Genomic DNA, 21439 nt, shown 5'->3' with positions numbered 1-21439 from the left:
TTGGAGATTTCAGAAAAAGCAAGGCCAGTTTCTGCTACCTGGTGCCAACTTTCCCTTTTAATAACCCTTGTGGGCTGCTGACATTCCCCCAAGAACTATTGTTTGACTTCTTCCAGTTTCCTCACCTTTGCCAAGCAAGCCAATGCTGAGAAAAGACATTTATGGTTCACAAGGGGGGAGGGAGGGAGACTATTCAATTGCCACTGAAAGCAGAAAAGCTACCACAGGAAACTGGGGAGTGGGGGAGAGATTTATGTATAATAAATTTGGAGAGGCAGGGGGGGAAAGACAGTATGATTTCTAACCATTTCTTTTTCCGAGCTTCTGTTTCCCCTTTATCTACATTTCTTTTGGTTTATTGACATTTGTATTCACCCTTACCTTTTACCAACCATTCTAGCCAATCCCTCCTAAACATAGAAACACACACAGCCCCTTTTCCCGTCATTTTATTTTCCAACATTTAAAAACATTAATAATTACAACTCCACAGCCTCTATATTCACCAAATTAGGGAAGAACTCAAGGCACCGTAAAACTGAATCTCCTCTCTTCCTTCTATCTTCTCAGCCCTGCGAAGAATTTTAAATCACTATGTGTTGCAGCAATCAATCTACCATCTCTGTCAACCTAATTTTGGGAATAATGATGGGGGAAGGGGGGGCAGAGATAATTTGATCCCATCTCCACTCCCATCTTAAAATCAGTGGAAGTCTAATAATCATGGATGTCAGCTAATTGAGGGGGGGGGGGGAGGGGGAGAATAGACTTGAGCAGATGCAATAATTTTAATCTAAGTTTCTTCCAGACAGCCCACTGCCCCTTAATTCTTTGCCAGCCTTTCTTTCTTATGGGGCAGAGACAATCAGGAGATATTATACAAGGTACCAAAATGTGTGTGTGTGTGTGTGTGATTGCGTGCAGGCGTGTGGCATTCGCATCCACCATTCACTGAAAACCTTCCTGTGGACAAATCAAGATCAGGCCCCACTTGCTGGGGAATTAGATTCACAGCCATATTTTCAGCTCAGGGACCCTTGGGCGGCCATAAGGGAGCTGCTTAGGGAAGGCCTGGCCTGAGGTGAAGTCAGGGGCACATCCACTTACCCCTAGAGAAATGTATTGAGGGTGGGGTAGGCACTGAGGGGAGTGGATGGCATAGCTCCAGAACCATCACAACAAACCCATGCCCCCCTCCCCTCCCCTTCCCCCCACCTCCCCTCCCCCCCACATTCCCAATTAACCATTCTGCCTGCATCCTTCAGCCTCCTCATCTTGAAGCTATACTTGTGGGGAGGAGGGGAGGGAGAGGTTCGCGCGCGCGTATATGCTCGCCACCCCCTCCTCTTCCTTCAAAACCTGGTTGTTGCACATAGACACGTATCAGAGAAATTTGGGGCGGGGGATAATTACAAGAAACGGACCGTTGCCGCGATGCTAAAGCAGGTTCCGGGTCCCTCCCCCTCTCCCCCCTGCAGCAAAATGAGCCCGGAGACGGGCTGCGGGGAAAAAGAAGAATAAGACTAGAAGGGGGGGAAATGATCGCCAGAAACTGCCTTACCCTCCTCTTTGTGCATTACGGTATTTTGACGGCAATTTCCTTTCCTCTCCAACCCCCCCCGCCCCCAACGTATATACAAAATCGAGGGGGAGGAAATACCGCAGTACCGGCGACGAGGAGCAGGATAATTTTTTTTTTTTGCAGAGGGCTTTGTCTTGGGCATCACAGAAACCGAACGGAGGAAAGGCGGCCGCCTCACCCGTAGGCGAAAGGGACCCTCACTTGCAAACCACCACCCCCCCGTGACTCGATCGCAAATCTCCAGAGAAAATGAAGGGGGGTGGTGAGATAGAAGGAAGGAAGGAGGGAGGAAATGGTCCCTTCCTCCCAGCCTCGTAGTTCAGCAACACCCCCTCCCCCGTTCAAGGCTCACGGCGCAAAGCTCACGAGAGACGCTTATCAAACCAGGTCCAGCAGTATCCAAACGGGGGGGGCAAAAAGAAAGCTCAGGTAACGAGGGCGATGATAACATCCCATTTTGTCCCCCATAACAATCACCACCACCACCATCACCACCATCATCTTGCCAAACACTACCAGCGCCCTCTTGCAAATAGACTCGCCATCTATCCGATTTCTCCAGGTGTCCGAAGCCAATAGAGTCAGTGGTGAACGGGAAGGGGAGCGGGGAGAGAGTACCGTTCAATTTCCACCAACACGTCAACCCCGCGCGCAACCCCCGCACCCCCTCCACACACACACACACACCCGCGAAAGCGAGCCTCCCTCTCCTTACCGTCTGCGATCCAGTCCTCTCGGGTTCCTCCATTCAGAGATCTCTAATCCATCCCTGCCGCCGGAATGGCAGGGCTCGAGCCCCCGCAGATATTAGGAAACACGAGGCAATCGGATGCGTGATCTCGATCTTCTTCCGATCGCTCCCCCTTGGGGCGTCAATTTCAGAGAAGCGGGGGTGGGGGGGGAAGAGAGAGAAGGGGAGGGCGAGCGCACACACACTGAGAACGACGCGTCCGGATTTCGGATTGTTTTTGCCCCTGGTGGGCCGGCGAGTTAAATGGGGCGGGCAAGAAAGAAAGAAAGAGAAGGGGGCGTCTCTTATCAATCGACTACGTCCCTATTTTTTTTTTTTTAATTTGTTGTTTGTTTGCAGCCGCCCCCTCGGAAAATAGCAGATGAGAGGAAGAGGTGCGGGGGGAGAGAGAGGAGGGAGGAAGAGAAGGACCAAATCAAAGCCCTCCTTCCACCGACGAGATGTCACTGGCGGACGCCTCCACAAGGCGATGCCCCTCGCCTAGCTTTGCCAAAGGAAATCTCTTGAAATATAGCCATCCGTATGAAGCAGTCTGGGCATTTTGGAGCCGGCGGAGGCAAACGAAACCAAGATCCACCCCCCTCCTGTCACCACACACACTCACCCGCGCGAGCGCAGGGCGACGGCGGCGGGGTGGGGGCTCCGTCTGCCTGCTGCTCCCCCGCCACGGTGCACACAGACAAGCACGCGCGCGCTTCCCCACCAGCACCCCGCCGCGAGGAGATCGGAGGAGGAGGAGGAGGAGGAGGAGGGGAGGGCGGCTTGGGGCTCTAAGTCGGCCGGGCACAGCTTTGGCCTCGCCACCGCGAGCTTCCGACCAGCCCTCCCTGTGTCTCCCCGTGGAGCGAGCGCTCCCGCTACCCCGCTGCCTTCCCCGAGGCAAAAACACACTCTTCCCCTTCCACTCCTTGCGGCGGACGCCCCCTCCCGGCGGACCCGCTCGGGCAAGGCGAGAGGGGGAAGTAGATGCAAAAAGGGAAGGTGACTGAAGGGGAAAGAAAGAGGGAGCGGGGAGGGGTTCCTAGGCCTGAGGCGATAGACGGCAGCGAGGGCGCGCGAGCCCCTCAGCCACAGAGCCCGGAACTACTAGCCAGGGTGCTTGACGAAGAAGCCGAACGGTTCGCTCTGCTCCCTGAGGAGCGGGAGGCAACGGCGAGCCAGCCAGTGCTATTCAGGGCTAGGAAGAAGGCGGGAGGGAAAAATCGGAGCGGATTCCAGAAGTGACGGATACACCTGGGAGGCGTTCACAATACAGCGCGCAGGAAAGAAAATGTGGGGACGGAGCTTTGAAAGGGAGCGGGGAAGAGAGAAATTGAGCCCGGGAAGAAGGAATACCTTGGATGGATCCGCAAACCTGTAAGGAAGCTTAAGTTGAAGAATTTGAATAAAATGGGGGGTGGGGGTTAAGGGGATGTTTCAGATGAAGCTGCAGATGAGTATTAAGCAGGATCTTATGTAAAGTCCTGGAGGATCGACAACAAGAGGAGGAAGGACTGCACTATAAAACATCAGGCATCATGATATAGTGAAGAAAAAAAATGCACAGGTATGAGGGAACTTATAGGAAACATCTTTCTCCATGTAGCCTTCCCAAATGGCTGCTTTTCAGATTTGCTTAATTCCCAACCAGAAAGTCCAGTTGGCCCTTGAAAAAGCACCTTTGGGGCAACTATGACTTGGATGACTGAGAATCTCCATAGACTCCCAACTGTTCCAGTCCCTTCCAGAATTATGAAAAAATGGAAAGAAGCAGGGAGAGAAATGGAATTTCAGGTAGGAGTCAATTCAGGTAAATGCTCACAAGGAATAGATAACACCTGACTAGACCTAGAAGGCATTCCAGGGTATGGTGTTGTTGTTGTTTTTTAAAATCAATATGGTGTCTGCGATGGGGCAAAGCTTGACTACATTTTTTATGGGTGTCACTGACAGAGTTTTCATTGGATCATCATGCCATCTTGACTGCTTTGACTATAGACACCCTGGCTGGAGAATTTGATTAGGCATTTTCAATGTACCCAGCAAGGAACTCCAAAATGGATTGCACACCCAAATCTTGGGTGTTTATGTTTCAGTGTTGCACAGTAACAACTTTGGTAGATTAGGGTTGCTGAAGGAGTAAAAAAAGATACTCTTTCAAAACAAGACTTGCACTCCCTAAACTGTCGCCATCACCAGCCACCTTTATCTATACCTTTCTACTTACCTCTGATGAGACTGGTGATTATGGGCCCATGGTGCCCATATAAGGATATGTATGGGGACTATGCAGCTTTAGAATCATTTTCAAATTCCAGCATCAAAGGCAGTGGCAGATTAAGGCTCACTGGTCCCCTAAGCACTGATAAATCTTGGTCCCCCCTTCCTTTGTATATATACTGTACTAATGATGCCAAGTTTAGGTTACATAAAAGTTTATGTGGTGCCCCCTTTGAGCCTGGTGCCCTAAGCACGTGCTTAGTCTGCTTAATACACCACTGATCAAAGGGGAGCATTAAAAGAATAAAACAAATATCTGAACCAAGATCTCCAAACTATCAAGTAAGCCTTCTTTACAGCTTTCTTATGCATGTAGAGATGCTGGCTTACAAGTTACCTTTAATTGCCAAAATCTAGCCCATGAGATCAAAAATAAGATGATTGGCATGTGACATCACTACTGGTCAGCATTAGTTATACAACTATTCAAAGGTTATTTGAACCTTCTTTTAAGTGGTGGTGGTGGGAGATATTGTAGTTTCTCCCCAATGTTGTTCATATAAAGTTGGCTCAAGCAGATTGTGTGGTCTCCATTCTGTACATTAGATCATTGGGAATTTTTACCCTTCATTGCACAACTTCATATACAAACTAAGCAACCACAATTTAATCCATTTGTGTATTTATTACACTGCATACAGTTCAAACTCAGAAACCTGTGTTATCTAAGAAAAACATGATAGGTTTGTCCTATAAGCACAAATCTTGTGGTTAACTGTCAGTGCTAGCAAGCAGAACCATCCAGTTTTCAGTGATGCTGACCAAACTGACCTGTGAAAGACTAAACCCCTCCAGTCTTGACAGGTACATGGTGGGCTAGTGTGACACCTGGAAGTTTAGGATAATGTACATGTAGGCATGTTTTGTAGGTCATTCCTGGACCAAAACAGATCCGATTCCTAAACAAATAGAGGAAAACCCCTGGATCTTGGGGCAGAATAGATGTGGGGCATACCACATCTAAGTGGAAGCTTGAGGTTTGTGGCATCTCCAGGCAAAAAGGATCCAACAGCAGCCGGTGTTGGGAAAGACCTCTGCAAGAAAGATCTTGTAAGACAGAAGGGATGGAATTACAATAGATGCCTCTATGGCCTGACCTGTTGTCTCTGTGGTCTGATCTGATAGATGGCAGTTTCCTATATTTTGAAGATATTGACATATTTTCAGGTCATAGTATTAGAAATTCACTATCCATCTCAAAACACGCCTATCAGGTTAATTCAAACCATACAATGAAGGCTTATCACAAGCAATTGGGAGAAATAAACAAATCTAGAGATGTTTGCTGGTGGAGCAATAATTTCAGTGAGATCAGTTAATTATAGGGGGAAAAATCAAGTCTTCATTTGTATTTCACAGACAGCTCAAATCAAAGCTGCAGCTCCTAGCAGCCCTCTTCAGATGTGTCTAAGATGAAGGATGCTGGGAGGTGTAGTTTAGTTGCACCTGGAAAGTTATCTCTGTTCTATTGAATGGCTCATATAAAATAAGTCTTGCCATAGAATTATCTTACATTGGATCTTCCATGATTATACACCAAATAACACAGGCTATTTTTGCACAACCAACCCCATGGTTTACTTCAAAACTGTTTACTGAATTCATTGCTTGAGTTTGCACAGAACACCAAACGACAGCCTTATCCTAAGATCTATAAAATGGGAATAAAAGCATGCCAATGTGCAGAAGTGGCTTATAAATTTCTGTTACATTTATTGATATGAGGAGATGGGATTTAAGGCTGTCCTCTCAACATAGCAGCTAGAAAATAAAACTCTCTAATATCCCTGGTATACTGAATTATTTAAAATAGACACTGCATATGAATTCATGCAACACAGACTTTAAGATCATGGCACCTTTAGTGCCATCTGGTGTGCATTGTTGATCCCAATTGACAAGATAAGAAGGGTCCTCTGCTTCTAAAACTTCTGTGAACAAGAGAGTTGCAACCTCTTATGTGTTATGTGAGGATAGTATCTGCTGTTATATATTGCTACTCTCATGATAAAACTAAGAAATACTAAACCTGATTATCACTGAAGCTGCATTTTAAAAAAAACAAAATCTCCTAGTCACATTTTAGAATTATGTGTTGTGCAGTTCTTGCCATGTGGTTGGTTAGTTATTCGGTGGTTGGTAACCTTTTGTATTTGAGAAAGCTGTTAATTTCTCACTATACTGTGGGAATAAAATAGAGTTTTTAAATAAACCATGGTTATGGGTAAACATGTTGGATGGACACAATCAGGGAAATTATCTGTTATATCTAAAGTTGTTTGCCAGGCAGAGATTTTTCTCAGCTCTGCTTCCTGGGATTTTCTTTTGTTTGTTTGTTTGTTTGACTGTAGAAATTTTGAGAACAATTCATGAAAGAATGATGTCAGGTTCCAAGTAATGCATCCATCATAAAATGAACTCCGGGTCATTCCAATTCCTCAAAGAACATTTTTATTTAGATGCACCATCTTGGCATTAACTAGTGGAAAGCCAGTACTGAAAGTTCCTGGGCTTTCCATGTCACTATAACTAAGATTTTCTCAATTTTCCAAAACAATAAGTCACATTGTCCAACAGGGGTGCAAATTGGTTGCTTGCAGACTTTGCTCCTCCCTCCTCTGGTCAGCTGCCGTTGGCTATGTTGTTTTGGATAGAGACTCCATCCACCTCGGCTCTCCCCCCTTTCAGCTCCCAAGTGTGTCAAGCTGAATTCATCTGAATAACCCAATTCACAATCTAACTAACTTTAGGCTTGACAAATGAAGTCACTGGTCTCTAGTCCCTCACATAGATCTGCTATTGAATATGTCTGCACACAGTCCCAACTCTTGGGTAAACTGATCCCAGATTCACAGAATACATTGAGCCATAAATCATCTACCTGAGCTGAATTCACACAATATTTTTAGGCTACAATATGGTCTGCTAGTTTGTGGTTACATGTCCTGTAAACCCAGCCAATGCTAGGTTAAGGACCTAAAATTATTTTGGTTGGAACAAACAGTGTAAAGAGATTTACCAAAATCATATTCTGTTCATCTGCATGCATATGTTAAATAAGTGGTGTTTGCAGATGTATTTAGTACAATGTGGTAAAGAACATACTTTTTCCAGAAGTTGTTAGACTATAGTTCCATTATGGAGGTTCACTGGAGTTGATATCTAAAGCAGTTCCCCAAGTTTGGCATGCTGTATAGAATTAGAAAGCCAGGAAGAGAAAAGTAACGCAAGCAAGCAAAGAAATTTATTTCTTTGTCCACAAAGCCTCACAAAAACTGATTATCTTCTCCATTGTTACACATATCCTAATTAAAACATATTAATAAAGCAGTACAATAAATAATAACATTTATAAGGTAATACAAAGGTAAACAATACAAAATCAAACATAGTATTTAGTAAACTAAATCTTCACATGAGACCAAAAGACCCTAAAAAGAAATGTAGCTATTCTCTTTACCATCCTGGATACTCAATCAAATAAAATAAACAGTCAATTTTCTGAAGTGTAGACCAATTTCTATGGGACTTCAATCTATCTTGAAAGTGTCTTGAATAAATGGACAATCAAATGGAGTTATATGGGAGATCTTCTACCTACTTCATATTATAATGGTTAAAAAAGATGTGATAAAGAACTGGGGAATATCTCTTCTGTAATACAACAGATGTCATTAACTCAAATCTAGCTATTGTATACAAGTTTCATAAGTGAGATGTGTCTAATAAAGAAAGCTATACTTCAGTGTCTGCTTTTTTAATCTTTTATCAAAAGCTTATCTTTAATCTTTTATCAAAAGCTTATCTTCAAGGAGAACAAATCATTCTGTAAGGACATGTCTGATTCTCTATTTGAATTGTATCTGTGTTTGTAGATGATCACATTTGGACAACTGCGGCTTAGAGAAACTACATTTTTGAAGTAGGTTTTAGAATTTTGCCAACCTGGAATTATTTGCTTGACAGATATGAATCTGCTCCATACAGTGTCATTGAGATCATGTACGTTCCCACCGTCGCACGGGAACTTGTGCACCCTTAGACTGAGAAGATCTAGAGAAGTTGAAGCCCACAAGTCTTAAAGTTGCCAAGGTTGGACACCCCTGATCTAGAGAGTCAACTCTTCTTGTGGACAGAGAAGAACTATAGAAAAATTCTTTAGAGAAACAAGCCTTGCTATCATAATTGTGCTCTCGAACCTGGACATATTTTCCCAGGGCCATTGAGCATTTTTGTCACTTGACCAAGAGGCAAATTGAAAAATATTACTATTCCAAGAAATCAAGGTTTATCTAGTAGCATGACATTGTAGGGGAGAGCCATGTTAGTCTGTGTGGCAAACAATCAGGAATCCAATAGCACTTTTTCTGACTAACATTTTTTATTAAAAGGCATATAAGCTTTCACTGCTGCTTACACTAAAACGTGTTAATCGGAAAAAGTGCTACCACATTTTTTTTGCCATAATAATTCTCCAAAAAGAATCCTAATTCGTTTCTCATTTGATCTACTCTTAACCCTTGAAGAACATTAAAATAATGCCCATATTTGGACAGATTTTCTAAACCCCAAACTGGTAGTATAGTACCAGGATATTTCTAATGCTATACATTAATCATGTTTAGGGAAAGAATAAAGTAGTTTCCACAGGAGAGAGCTTTGAATCAGAGTTACAAAAACAGTAAGTTGAAGTCTGAGGAGATAACAAATGTTTGATTTTTTCCCAAGATGATAAAAGCTTACTTTTTGACCTGCTCTAAGTATCTCTTAGGAATGAACTCTCTCTTTGCCATTAACTTTTTTTTTTTTTGCCAAGCACTTTGTTTTCCTAATCAGGGTTTAACTGCTTTGGGATTCTGCAAATCTCTACAAAGAGACGTCTATGGAATCTGAAATCTAGTGTTCTGAGGCTATGCTTTGTGCATGGAATATCCCTGTAACCCAAATGTGGGGGGGAATTTGTATTTAAAGGTTCTCTCCAATATAAGATTGTATGGAAAAAAAAACAGGCAGTATTAATAAGTTTTCCCAAACAAAACTGTTTGAAAAGATTTGATAAAACTACGCACACTTGCTTAGGAATAAATACTCCATTGACTTTAGTGAGGAAACATGCACAGCATTAAATAATGTGACTTATTTTCTCCCACTTGGCTGAAATAATCAGATACTATCAGTGTTGTTCATTCTTGTCAAGGGATAACCAGTCCAGTTTTTGTTTTCCACCTACCAGAGATCAGAATTTATTTCACTGCTCCTTCAGCACTCAGGAATCCACCCCAGTTTTGTCCTTCAACCCGATCTCCTTTTTCTGTCATTTGGATTCACCTTTTCAAGCTTTTTTTTTCCTGCTGCCACAAAGGTTAGAAATTCATTTTGTTTAAAAAAAAAAAAAGGAATCGGAAATGCTCATATAATACACTTTGTCCTCCAAAGATCTGGATGAAATAATGGGTATCTGCCTGGGTTAATCAGTTTTTCTATGTGAGCATTTCCAGGAATGAATTTAACTAGAGAAAAATGTAAGCTTTCTGTATTGCAATCTGGAAAGGGGAATGGAGGAGATTGTACAAAAGCTATCTGTCAAGTAAACTGCAAGTACAACCAAATGTGTGGACTCAGGAAGAGACTATTCTGATATGTGCCACCAATTTCAACTCATCTTGTGATTTGATCTAACAGTAAGTAACATGAGCCATGTGGCTGTAATGGGAAGGAGGAATCACAGCTTGGATTCTACTGAAAATTTATCATGATCCTCTATCCAAAGGTTCACTAGTGGCCTCTTCCTGCCTCAAGCAATCACCGCCAGCTTGGTGGGGAAGTCACTAGAATTATGAAAGTTGCAATCCAACACATCTGGAAGATTTCAGGTTGGAAAGGTTGCTTGAAGGCTTTCTTACTTTGGAGAGAGCTCTGAAGTTTAAAGCCAATGTGCCTAAATCTACCACAGCTTCTGAATGGAATAAGTTTTTTAGTAGTCCTGTCACCTATACCCTGTGGCTTCGACATCTATTCCAAAGCACACTGTAGCAGCCTATTCCTTGGAGATGACAGTGCTCCAATGCAGAAACAATACAGGTTTTTATTGATCAGTCCTTGGCCACAAAATACTTCATTCTCTCTGAACCATTTCACGGGTTTTCTCTTGAAACCTCCCTCTTCCTGCCACTCTTCATATATAAAATTCCTGATTGCAGAATTCTCCTTGGCTGAAACGATAAAGCCTCTTCACATTCAGCTGAGATGGGCATCGTGTAGCTTTAGAAAGTTTGAAAATTCCCATCTGAGCTAGCACGGGCCCTGGCGAAGGTGGATGAGAAGTACAGTCCAGCAATAACTTCCCAAATATGATGCCCACTATTAATAGAAAGGACTATAGAGGGACTATAACTTCCCAGCTGCTGGTAATGGCCCATATAGTCCCTACTTTTCCATTACAGGTAGAATGTATAAGCTATTTGTATTTAAGATGTCATAGATACCAATACTAATGTCTACTGCAGGGTTCTGCATTTCCTATCATGTCCAAGGCAAGGGTAAACACCAGTCTTCTGGGTATCTACAGCTGATAGTTTAAGCAGCCACAATACATATTTATTTTTCATTCACTGAACATCTTAAGAATCATCAAAACTAGAATTAATTTGGTGCTTAAGCAGAATTGTTGTTATTGCTGATTGCAAATATCACAATATAATTGACACCACATTCAAATCTTATATCAAATATTTGGCACCGATTATTCAATCTATAACATAGGCCTGTAGATAGGAATGTATGTATAAAGGGGTATTCACAAAGTGCCTGATTGAATTCAGATTTAACTTGAAGGTTCAATCTACATATGAATTTGGTAGTCTAAAGCATTGGGTCTACCACTTACATTTATAAATAAATAGCTGTAATGTTTTGTTGGTCTTTAATTAAATTGAATGAATTTTTTTTTTTTTGAAAGAACAATTGATACATGTTTATCTGTTGGCAGAAAGGGGTGGAATTGCACAAAGTCTGGACAGTTTCTGGATCTTTCTGGATCAGTCTATTTAGCAAATCAAATATGCAAAGCTTTAATTACACCGGGAAGAACTTTTCCAGTCTGAGGGATAAATTGTTTCTGGTTAGCAGATCACAGCTTCATATCAGCAGTGTACAAGTTCCTCAAAACACTATTGCCATTGGGAGCCTGTAATTTCATGGTGGGAAATATCCAAACACTCCAACACAGCCATGCATCTCTCTCTCTCTCTCTCTCTCCCTCCCTCCCTCCCCCTCTCTCTCACATGCACAAAGAGAGAGAAAGAGGGAGGGATAGAGGTAGAGAGAGGCTCTTATTGATCAGCTTCATCTCATGCCGGAAAACAGAAAGCATCACCTCCAAAGCAGAAGAGGGCCTTGAAGGAGGGTCTCTTTTTGAGGACCTGGCTTTGTTTACAGCCTCAGGAAATTACCACTTCAATTTGGTGGATGTCTTTTCCAATAATGTGCTGGGACAGAGCAACCCTTCAGGCAGATGCCTTTAAGTGCCCTTCATGAGCCAGTTTTGGGACATGGAAAACCAATACCGCCTCACAACTTAATGGTTCCCCTTATTCTTTACTCTTCTTTTTTTAGCTTTTTAATTAGTAGATCCAAATTTTAATGCTCGAAGCTGTGAATTAAGGGCGCAACATTTCATTGAGGTTATTTTGCTTCTGGTGTGTTTAATTTAATAACTAAAGCAAAAAAAGACCCCAAACCCACAATATAGTACTCTGTCAAACTGAAGGCAAGATTTTGTTTATTATTGTTTATTTTCTCTTGCTTCCTTCAATATCTCAGAAACATGTGTTTCAAGATTTGCTAATATGCACATTTATTTAAATTTAATCAATTCATTTACTGATCAGGTAAAAGTCAAGTTTATTATAATGAACTAACAATTCTTCACTTGTCTGACAGCCTTAATTAATTATAAACCTAAAACATTGGAAATTACTGAGGTGGCACAGTGACCTATCTTAGAAAGATGAACATTAAGTAAAGATGTATGAGCTTCTGAGAAAACCAAATAAAATGGGAACAGCTACAGCAAAGTACCCATTCTAACAGTAGTGACAAATACGGACAAAGAATGCACAGTAGGAAACACTGGATGATTATATAGCATGGAAATACGAAATCAGGGTTGAGTGGGGTGTACCTTAGAGGACCAGGTCAATTCATAAAGAAAGCTGGAGATGAAACAGGAAGGGTTCAAAATAGGAGGACAGGGAGGGTGTTTGTTTGTTTGCTTGCTTGTTTGCTTGAAAAATATGCCAGGGACATAGAGAAGTAGTGGAATGAACAGTCAAGATTGTGGAGGAGGGGAGCCTGATTGCATTATCTGCAGATTCATAATTTGTGAGTATAAATATGTGAATAAAAACACACATTCATATTTGTTAAACAAAAGATGAACATAAAGATACATCTCAAAAAAACATAACCACATTGAAGAGAAAAAGGTTGTAGATGACTTCCCACTTCCCCTTTTTATTTTTCTTCTGAAGCCTTGTGTTGGTAACGAAAACATGTAGGGCTATGAAGGGACAGACAGAGTGATTTTATTGGTGAGGGCAACCGATGTATTTTTTGAGAAATGGACTTCTCCTGGATATCAGTGGAGCTACCAACGATGGGTAGCTCAGAGGGCATCTGGAACTGATCCAGTATTGAATTTGCATGTTCTCTTGGGACAGGATCCCAGAAGCTGAACCGAGATTATATATTACTGAGTTTTTAATTGAAGATTCAATTGACCAGTTAATCAGCAGCAAGAGAGCAGCTTTAACCAATTGACAGCACTGAGTACAATGATTTGCCTCTTTTGAATTCAAACACCGCAGGAAGGACTTCACAAAGTGGCAGTTTTGTAACAATGCCATAAATGTGGCTGGAGTATTACGTTTATGAGATCTCTGCACTAATGCTTTCTATTCCCTCTACTGCTGCTGATCGTGTTATTGTTGGGCTACTTTATTTGTCATAAGCCGTTCTCTATTTGTAGCAACTTAGCTAATAATTAGAGGAAGGATTTGCTTAAAAGGATGAGATATGTAGAAGCAGAAAGTGAAAATAGTTCAGAGACTGATTTTTAAAAGGTTATGTGTGGGCTGACTGTATTGGCTGCAAGATTGATTGATTCTGATCCACATGGGAACATCACGTCATTGAGTATCAACACATTTTCTTTCTTTAACAAGGCAATATATATTTCAATATATATTTAACAAGGCAATATAATATATCTTTCAATATATATTACAATATATTTAATGTATAATTGATTGATTAGGAATTTAACATCAATGGGGACAGGTATTTTTTTGCTAATAATAAGTCCAATATGAAATTCTAACTTTAAAGTACTGTACATGCAGATTCATGGACATGCACACATATCCTGTTGTCTATGTGATGTAGTACTTAGAGTGAATCTAGAACTAGAGAGACCAGGATTCAAAACGTATGGTTATCCTTGCTGTTCACTGTATGATCTCAAGCTAGTCAATATTTGTATGCCTGGACTAATCCACAAATTTATCAAAATGGATGGTTGGGTGATGTATACTGCCTTGAATCCCAGCAAAGAAACATAAGATTTATGTTTGTTTAACTGTTTCTTAGTCTTGCCCTTACATTTCCTAGAAGCTTTGATATCCACAAAAGCCAACTGGGATAGCTGATTAGTTCTAAATATGGAAGAGAGGTCAACAGTACTGAATAGTTCATGAGTTAAAAGAGAATGAATGTGTAAATCCTCATCAAATTTATTCCTTACTGCTGCTAAAATTCTAGGAACTTTCTTCCAGCTGGCTATAATGTTTTTTTTTTAAAGTCTATATGACAATAGATAGTTTGAGCCAAGTTGAAATGCTTCTTAACTGCCTCTTGTTCTTCAGTTTTAAAAGATACCCCAGAGAAGATACCCCAGAGAAATGAATTGTATGCAAATCACAAAAAAGGAGCTCTGGTATGTTGCTCTAGGTTTCTTTCCCCATCTGTGATTGTATTTTGTTTAAAACCTCTGATAGACTGTATAAGCGCTCACTGAATTTCATCTACCTCCTTCATCAATAACAATTACTTTAAAAGTCAGTGTAAAAATGTCAAGTTGGTACTTTCTTAACCAAAATGGAGGGTTTTAGTTTATGCATTCCCTCTGCTACCACCATCATTTGAATAGAAGCAGAAAGTCCATACTATCCTAAATCCAACCACATTTAGGATCACGCTTTTGCTCTTTGAAGAATATGTCTAATGTCAGGCAGAAAGCCAGCCACCACAACCCCCCCCCCCCCCCCCCCCCCTAGGCCTTAGAGTGGAATTAAACCCAGACCAACCCAAGGTCAAAAAGTCACTATGGTTATCCATCCCTGCCCTAGGCCAGCCCTATTCCCAATAAGGAAAACAGGAATGCAGGCATAGCCCTATCTAAAATAAACTGCACCCCACTGTTCTGACCAAGGCTTCCTGAGACCATAATTAAGCACACACTTAGTCCAAACAACTCTCTTTTTATTTCAATGCTGGGAATTATGTTCATTCCCAGCCCGTAATGAGCCCCAAACAGTCTCTCGAGATAAGCATTCACCTTTATCTCATTTGAATTGCTACCAACAACTAAAGTGCCAAATTAACTGTAAAAAGCCAAACAGAGTACAAAGTCCACACAGAGCTTCAAGGTTTAAACCGAACAGAGTGAACAACATTGCTTCCTGCAAAGGTTCCTGTCCCTTTGCACTTCCTTTATATCTTATGGGAGGGGCAATCATCTCCAAGCCTTACTCCCAAGTCACCCCTTTTGTCTTAACTGCTCTTGCCTTCTGGCAGCTCTGCATACACGCGCACTGGGAACAGGCTCCCCTTGTTCCCCTGCCTCACTGATGTCAGATTCTAGAGGCTCTGGAGTCAGCACATAACTCCCAGATGGCCCTGGCCCCATCTCTCTATTGGACGCAGGACCTCATCCAAGTCCTCCCCAGACTCCTGGACTGGCCCATGTTCTTCCCCACTGTCCGATTCTGCTGCCGTCTCTGCAGGCGCCGGCAGACCACAACACCCAGATGCTACTCCCGAGTATTTAAAACCTCATTCCAATGCTATTGTGCAACAGTTGCATAGTGCATAGATTGCCCAGCTGTGGAACTACATTATCATTAAGGTTTGCAGGGGAAACCCTTGTGAGACTTCTCGGAAGACAGAAATCTATATTACTGGAAATGTAGGAAAATATTTCTCTTTCTTACAAACAGGAATACCTTCCATGAAACTATGACTTGTTCTTTCTCTCTTTTTAAAAATCAGCCTTTCCCTTTTTGGATTGGCCTTCTAGAATACTTATAGGCTGTGCTCCTGTAACATATCAGGTTAAAATAGCCTGGATAAGCTGTAATTCAACCTTTTGTGCAAAACAGACCTTATTGTTACGGAGAGGTCATAGTACAGTGCCAGTAAGTGTCATATCACCCATGTCTACCCCAAATAGCAAATGTGGGGTTCTCAAAAAAATAAATAAATCAATGTTCTTAGGCATTAGTGTCACAAGGCGGTAAAATTTTTGGCAGAATTGCTGAAACATGTAGTTTTTGTTTTTTTTAGTAGTCCACATATGATCACATGAAGTTGCGGTTACAGACTCTTCCACTCATACAATGCTACTTAGCTCTTTGGATATTGCCTGTATTCTGTCACACAACTGTTTTGTTCTACAATTTCCATATTGTGCATATTTATATTTTATGTACTTGCATGTTTATTTTTTTAAGAATTGCTTTCGTTCTTCATGGCTTCCAGCAAAAAGAAAGTATATGAAATCGATTACTGTGATAAAGTGCATGTGTGTATATTTCTCCTCCCGCTTTATTTTGTGAGCAGGGATAGAAAACCTGATGTCCTCCAGCTGCTTGGAAGTACAATTCTTCTAAGTATCAAGTAGCTTATCCTCCCAAACAGCTAGAAGGCCAGAAAGTGGTTTTAAGAAGAAGAACACATACATTTTGGTTAACTATTCAGTCTCTTTCTTGGAACACAAATTTGAGAAACACAATGCCACATCAGACAGTATTGCATAGTTATTAGAGTACTGGATTAAAATTGAGCAGACTTAAGTACGTACGTATGTACATACGTGTGTGTGTGTGGGGTGGTGGTCTTCTAGTCCAATCCCCTGTTTAGGCAGGAAACCCTATACACCACTTCAGACAAATGGTTATCCAATCTCTTCTTAAAATCTTCCAGTGTTGGAGCATTCACAACTTCTGGAGGCAAGTTGTTCCACTAATTAATTGTTCTAACTAGCAGGAAATTTCTCCTTAGTTCTAGGTTGCTTCTGTCCTTGATTAGTTTCCATCCATTGCTTCTTGTCCTGCCCTCAGGTGCTTTGGAGAATAGCTTGACTTTCTCTTCTTTGTGGCAGCCTCTGAGATATTGGAACACTGCTATCATGTCTCCCCTAGTCCTTCTTTTCTTTAAACTAAACTAATATAGTTTAGTTTAGTTTAACTAATATATATATATATAAACTTCCCCTGTTACCAACCCCACCTTGTATTGTACTAGCAAAGAAATATTGAGAGAAAGAGATACATACTGTCAACTTTTTAATCAGTGCTTGTCTTTCCAAAGTATTTTTTAAACATACAGTAAAGGGAATAAGTACTGTTATCTTCACAACAGCCTGAGAAACAGATTAGGCTAAATAAAAGTAATAGGCCAAATATAATTTATTGTGCTCTATTGTTATGTGGAGACTTGAGTCTGGTTTCATCTGTCCAAACATGACATTGCAGCCACTACAGTACCTTTGCCTGCCCAAACCTGGATTATTTTCCTGGCTAAGTGTTATATGAGCTCAGCTTGTTGTGGATAATTCAGTGAACAGTGATTAAATAGCTTAGCATGATGTATAAGTTCAGCCACTGAGTTGGCCCATTGGTTCAATTCAAGCCATTCTCTGAAGAACAACTGAGGCATCATGCAGCACCAGAGAAAAGACATCCCGCTTTTTATAGTGGCTAATTAGACTCCTCTATCTGCCAACTTTCTCTGATTGGCCACGATGGTCAAAGTTAGAGTAAGAGCTCCTGCCCAAAAACCTGCCCCAGGAAATCCTCCTTTTTAAGCTTGGCTGCCATGGTAGGAAACAAACAGAAAGAATGCCAGAGTAAAGCAGATGCTCCTATTTACCGGAGCAGTGGAGACAGTGCAGAGGTGGACAAAAAAATAGGAGAAAATGAAAGTGCTAGCAGGTATGCCATGTATATGGATTGATTAAACCCACAGCAGAGTCCCGCCTCCTACTCCCTACTCCTACTAGTTGCGGGTAGGCATAATATGTGGAAGGACCTGAAGACATGATGCAATCTAGGGCCTGAGCAATTGCTGAGCAGAAAAAAACATAGGAAGGGACAGACAGTCCCTGAAGTCAGCAAGGTCATTTACTGATCAAATTTTAAATAATTGATAAATGGGTCCGTTATGCTTACCCCAAAATTGTAAGGTGGAGGAAAATGAAGAATATAAATCTGACTGTGATAAAAAGCCAGGAAAATCAAGTTTTAACTACAATAACTCTTGCATAATTGCTAATATGAACAAATTGGTAGTGGCACCTGGCAAGATAACCAAGCCAGTAGAACAATCCAGGTCATATATTGGGCAGGTGAAGAATGTACAGTGGGCTTACACCTGTCAGCATAGTCTTTTTCTTGCATAAGCAGCGCGCCTAGTTTCTTTCTCAAGGGCACACACACACACACATACACACACACACACAAATACTACTTGTATTTTGAAAAATATTGCTTCCTGAATCACTGAACAACTTCAAGAATCCAAAATACACCGGATCCCTTTTTCAGCCCTATTGGAACAAAGTTTAATTTATGCCTGTACAATTTTGATGGGTATGATAATGTATCTCTACTTATTGGTTGTTTAAGGATTGCCTTTTTCTTCAAAGAATTAAATATATTATTTTTTGTTTGTTTGTTATTGTTCTCATCTGTTCAATCTCAAGTTCTATATTTTTCAGGTTTTTTAAAGGAAATAATTCTTAACATTCATGGACACATCTATCAGTTCTGTTTAAAAAGCAGTTTCAGTGCTGAGGGAGGATTCACTGTTCTTGTGTTTTCCCAGCGCACTCCAGCCATGCTTCATGGTCTGCTAGCTACTTCTCTGTTAGTGGGAATAGGTGAAGAAAGAAAGCCTTGTGTATTTTTGAAGTAGGGTTGGGGGATAGAACAAAAATAGTGTCGGAAGGGAAGGATGGAAAGGTGGAGAGGAAAGGCGGAAGGGAGGGAAGGGAAATGAAGGGCAGAAGGGAGGAAAGGAAAGGGAGAAGTATGGGCAACTGCAGGGTAAGTTTGCAATAGCACTTAGACTTATATTCTGCTTCACAGTGCTTTACAGCCCTCTTTAAGTGGTTTAAATATCAGCATATTGCCCCCCAACAATTTTGGGTCCTCATTTTACTGACCTCAGAAGGATGGAAGGCTGAGCAACCTTCAGCCTGGGGAGATTTGAACTGCTCAACTGCTGGCAGCCAGCAGTCAGCAGAAGTAGCCTGCAGTATTCTAACCACTGCACTACCATGCAGATTACATGGAGAATAGACCAGAAAACAGAAAAAAAAAGAATCCAAAGCTGTCAAACAGCAGAACAACAAGGAGGGACAAGGAATGAAAAGGGCTAAGAAAAGTAAATAGGCACAAAGAGCCCAATAGGTGCCAGGATCATTGGAAGCCTAGTGGGCAATGAGGAACAGCGGTGGCGGGCAAACTAATAATTGCAGAAGAAAGTGGGAGGATGAATAGGTTGAATACTGTCACCTGTGCCATTTACTCATTTGTTTCCCCAGACTTTGATGGCCACTCCACCAAAATGCGCAAAAGAGTTCCTGATGGTGCACTTGAATGTCAGGCTGGTGAATGAAAAAATAATAATAATAATCAGGCAAGATCAAATTCCGTGGGAAAAAGTTGACCCAACATTCATTATGAAGACCTGGTCGAGTGAAAGTGGTGGGCTGAATCTATCCAGCTCGTCCTCCAGGATTTTCATTGCAAAAGTGATAAGATTGATAGAGGGATAAAGGTCTTATTCAGAAGCTGTTCATTTGAAAGTTATTCTTATGGAACAGAAGCAATGAGACAGAATGAGATTCTGTTGTTGTGCAGCCCACTCTATTGCCAAACAGCCTTGCCTATCTAAACTAGTGGTAGCGGAATCCACTAGACTGAAAATTCTGGGAATTTTAACATCCACATGGAGGCTAAGCGTTCTTCCCTCTACATCTCAGAACTTCACACTGACCATAGGAAGTGTGGGGCGAATTTCAAAGGCTACCCGGGCCCACTCTTTACTTATTTTTTTGCTCAGGACAAGAGGATGTCATCAAGCTGCAGCAATAGAGTTGTTCTTCATATCTAAATTGTATTACTGCAAGGTTATTTAGTTGAATTATGTTGAAGTTTTTGGAAATTACAATTGGACAAAACCATGTCTTCTTGCTTTCCCACCTCTTGCCCACACCATAGCAAGACTCCCCCCCCCCTCAAATCTTTATATTGCAATATAAGCATGTTGGACTGAAGCTAATTTTTTTTATTGATTTTACGAAATTGAACCCTCATTTCTTCCTTGCAACAGAGTTTCCATGGACCTTCAGCGTAACATAGGAATAAAGGAGCAACTGGTTCCTTTTACTTGGGTCCTTTAAGCAATAGTGGAGGAAGGAAGGAAGGAAGGAAGGAAGGAAGGAAGGAAGGAAGGAAGGAAGGTTTTCATTAGTATCAAAGCAGATTACCTGAGAAGAAATTATGAAGGCATCCTTGTTTGCAAATATGTGGGAAAGCAAATGAGAAGAGACTAGTGAAGAGAACAAGTAAATGAAAACGTGGGCATTCACAGATCCACCTTTACAAGACTTTTCATGGATCAGAAGGACGGGCCAGGAGGAGAGAATGGCCAGTCAAGGCCTGCAACGGCTGGAGTTCAGAAGGAGCACCATCCTGGCCAAACAGGGATTGCTAAAGTCAGCTTCAGGAATAGCCAGAAGCAGGAGAGGAAAAAAATTGTTTAGGCTGCCATGCAGAATTTCCCATAGGAGGAAGTAGATTAATGGGACAGCAGCTTAAAAAAAATCCTATAGTCTACATTAATCTGCAATTAATGTAGCAATGTGAGTTTCTTGAGTTAATCAAGATGTCAGCATGGCTGCAGAGTGAGTTGAACCATAGGTTCCTATTGTAGGCAGAGTTTGGTTTCTCTTTTAACATATTCCACTCTCATCCCATAAATCAGAGACATCGCCAGCTCCTCCCCTTTGTTTAAGGGCCAGGAAGTTGTACTGCTGCTCTTTTTCATTTTTTTTAAAGAAAAGGAAGGGAGGGAGGAGTCGGGGGGGGGGCACAGGAAGATCAGTTCCTACACTCCTTAGGTGTATTTCCTGTCCTCACTGAAAATGGATGCTGCTTTAGGGGAGCTAGCCTCACCTCTAACTTTGTCTCCGATTCTCTTCCAGCATTTGTTCACAACAGCATGGAGCGTTTCATTCGTTGGACCATTGACAGATAGACAGACAGACTGACCAACCAACTGGTCACAATGGGGAGGAAACGAACAGTACAGCTGGTGCCCAGCATTTTCTTCCCTTTGAAATACCACAAAATTGTGTTGGATTCTGTTTGTTTCATGACATTTTTGTTAGTTTATTAGTATGCAATAAAAGCTTAAACTGAGATTGAAGTGGTGGTGGCATGCTGCATATTTTGAAGAAAATGTATTCTTTTTTCCATTTGCTACTTACAGCGTAAGCAATT

At 41.5% G+C, this 21439-nt stretch overlaps 1 protein-coding gene across 3 annotated transcripts in view; it reads right to left on the bottom strand.

Moving 5' to 3' along the window:
• Nucleotides 1-3521, bottom strand: part of ADGRL1 (adhesion G protein-coupled receptor L1) — a 150450-nt gene extending 146929 nt beyond the window's left edge. For all 3 annotated transcript variants that reach the window (XM_087955586.1, XM_087955578.1, XM_087955587.1), the window contains exon 1: nucleotides 2298-3521. The gene's annotated coding sequence lies outside the window, so the exon portion shown is untranslated. The remainder of the gene's footprint in view (nucleotides 1-2297) is intronic.
• Between the last annotated feature and the right edge of the window lie 17918 nt (nucleotides 3522-21439).

This window comes from Notechis scutatus, chromosome 2 (assembly GCF_049901735.1).
Source record: "Notechis scutatus isolate UNSWTSFEM ecotype Mainland chromosome 2, rNotScu1.2, whole genome shotgun sequence".
Lineage (NCBI taxonomy): Eukaryota > Metazoa > Chordata > Lepidosauria > Squamata > Elapidae > Notechis > Notechis scutatus.
Note: the sequence above shows the minus strand (reverse complement) of the source record. Positions and strands in the feature narration are given on the sequence as shown.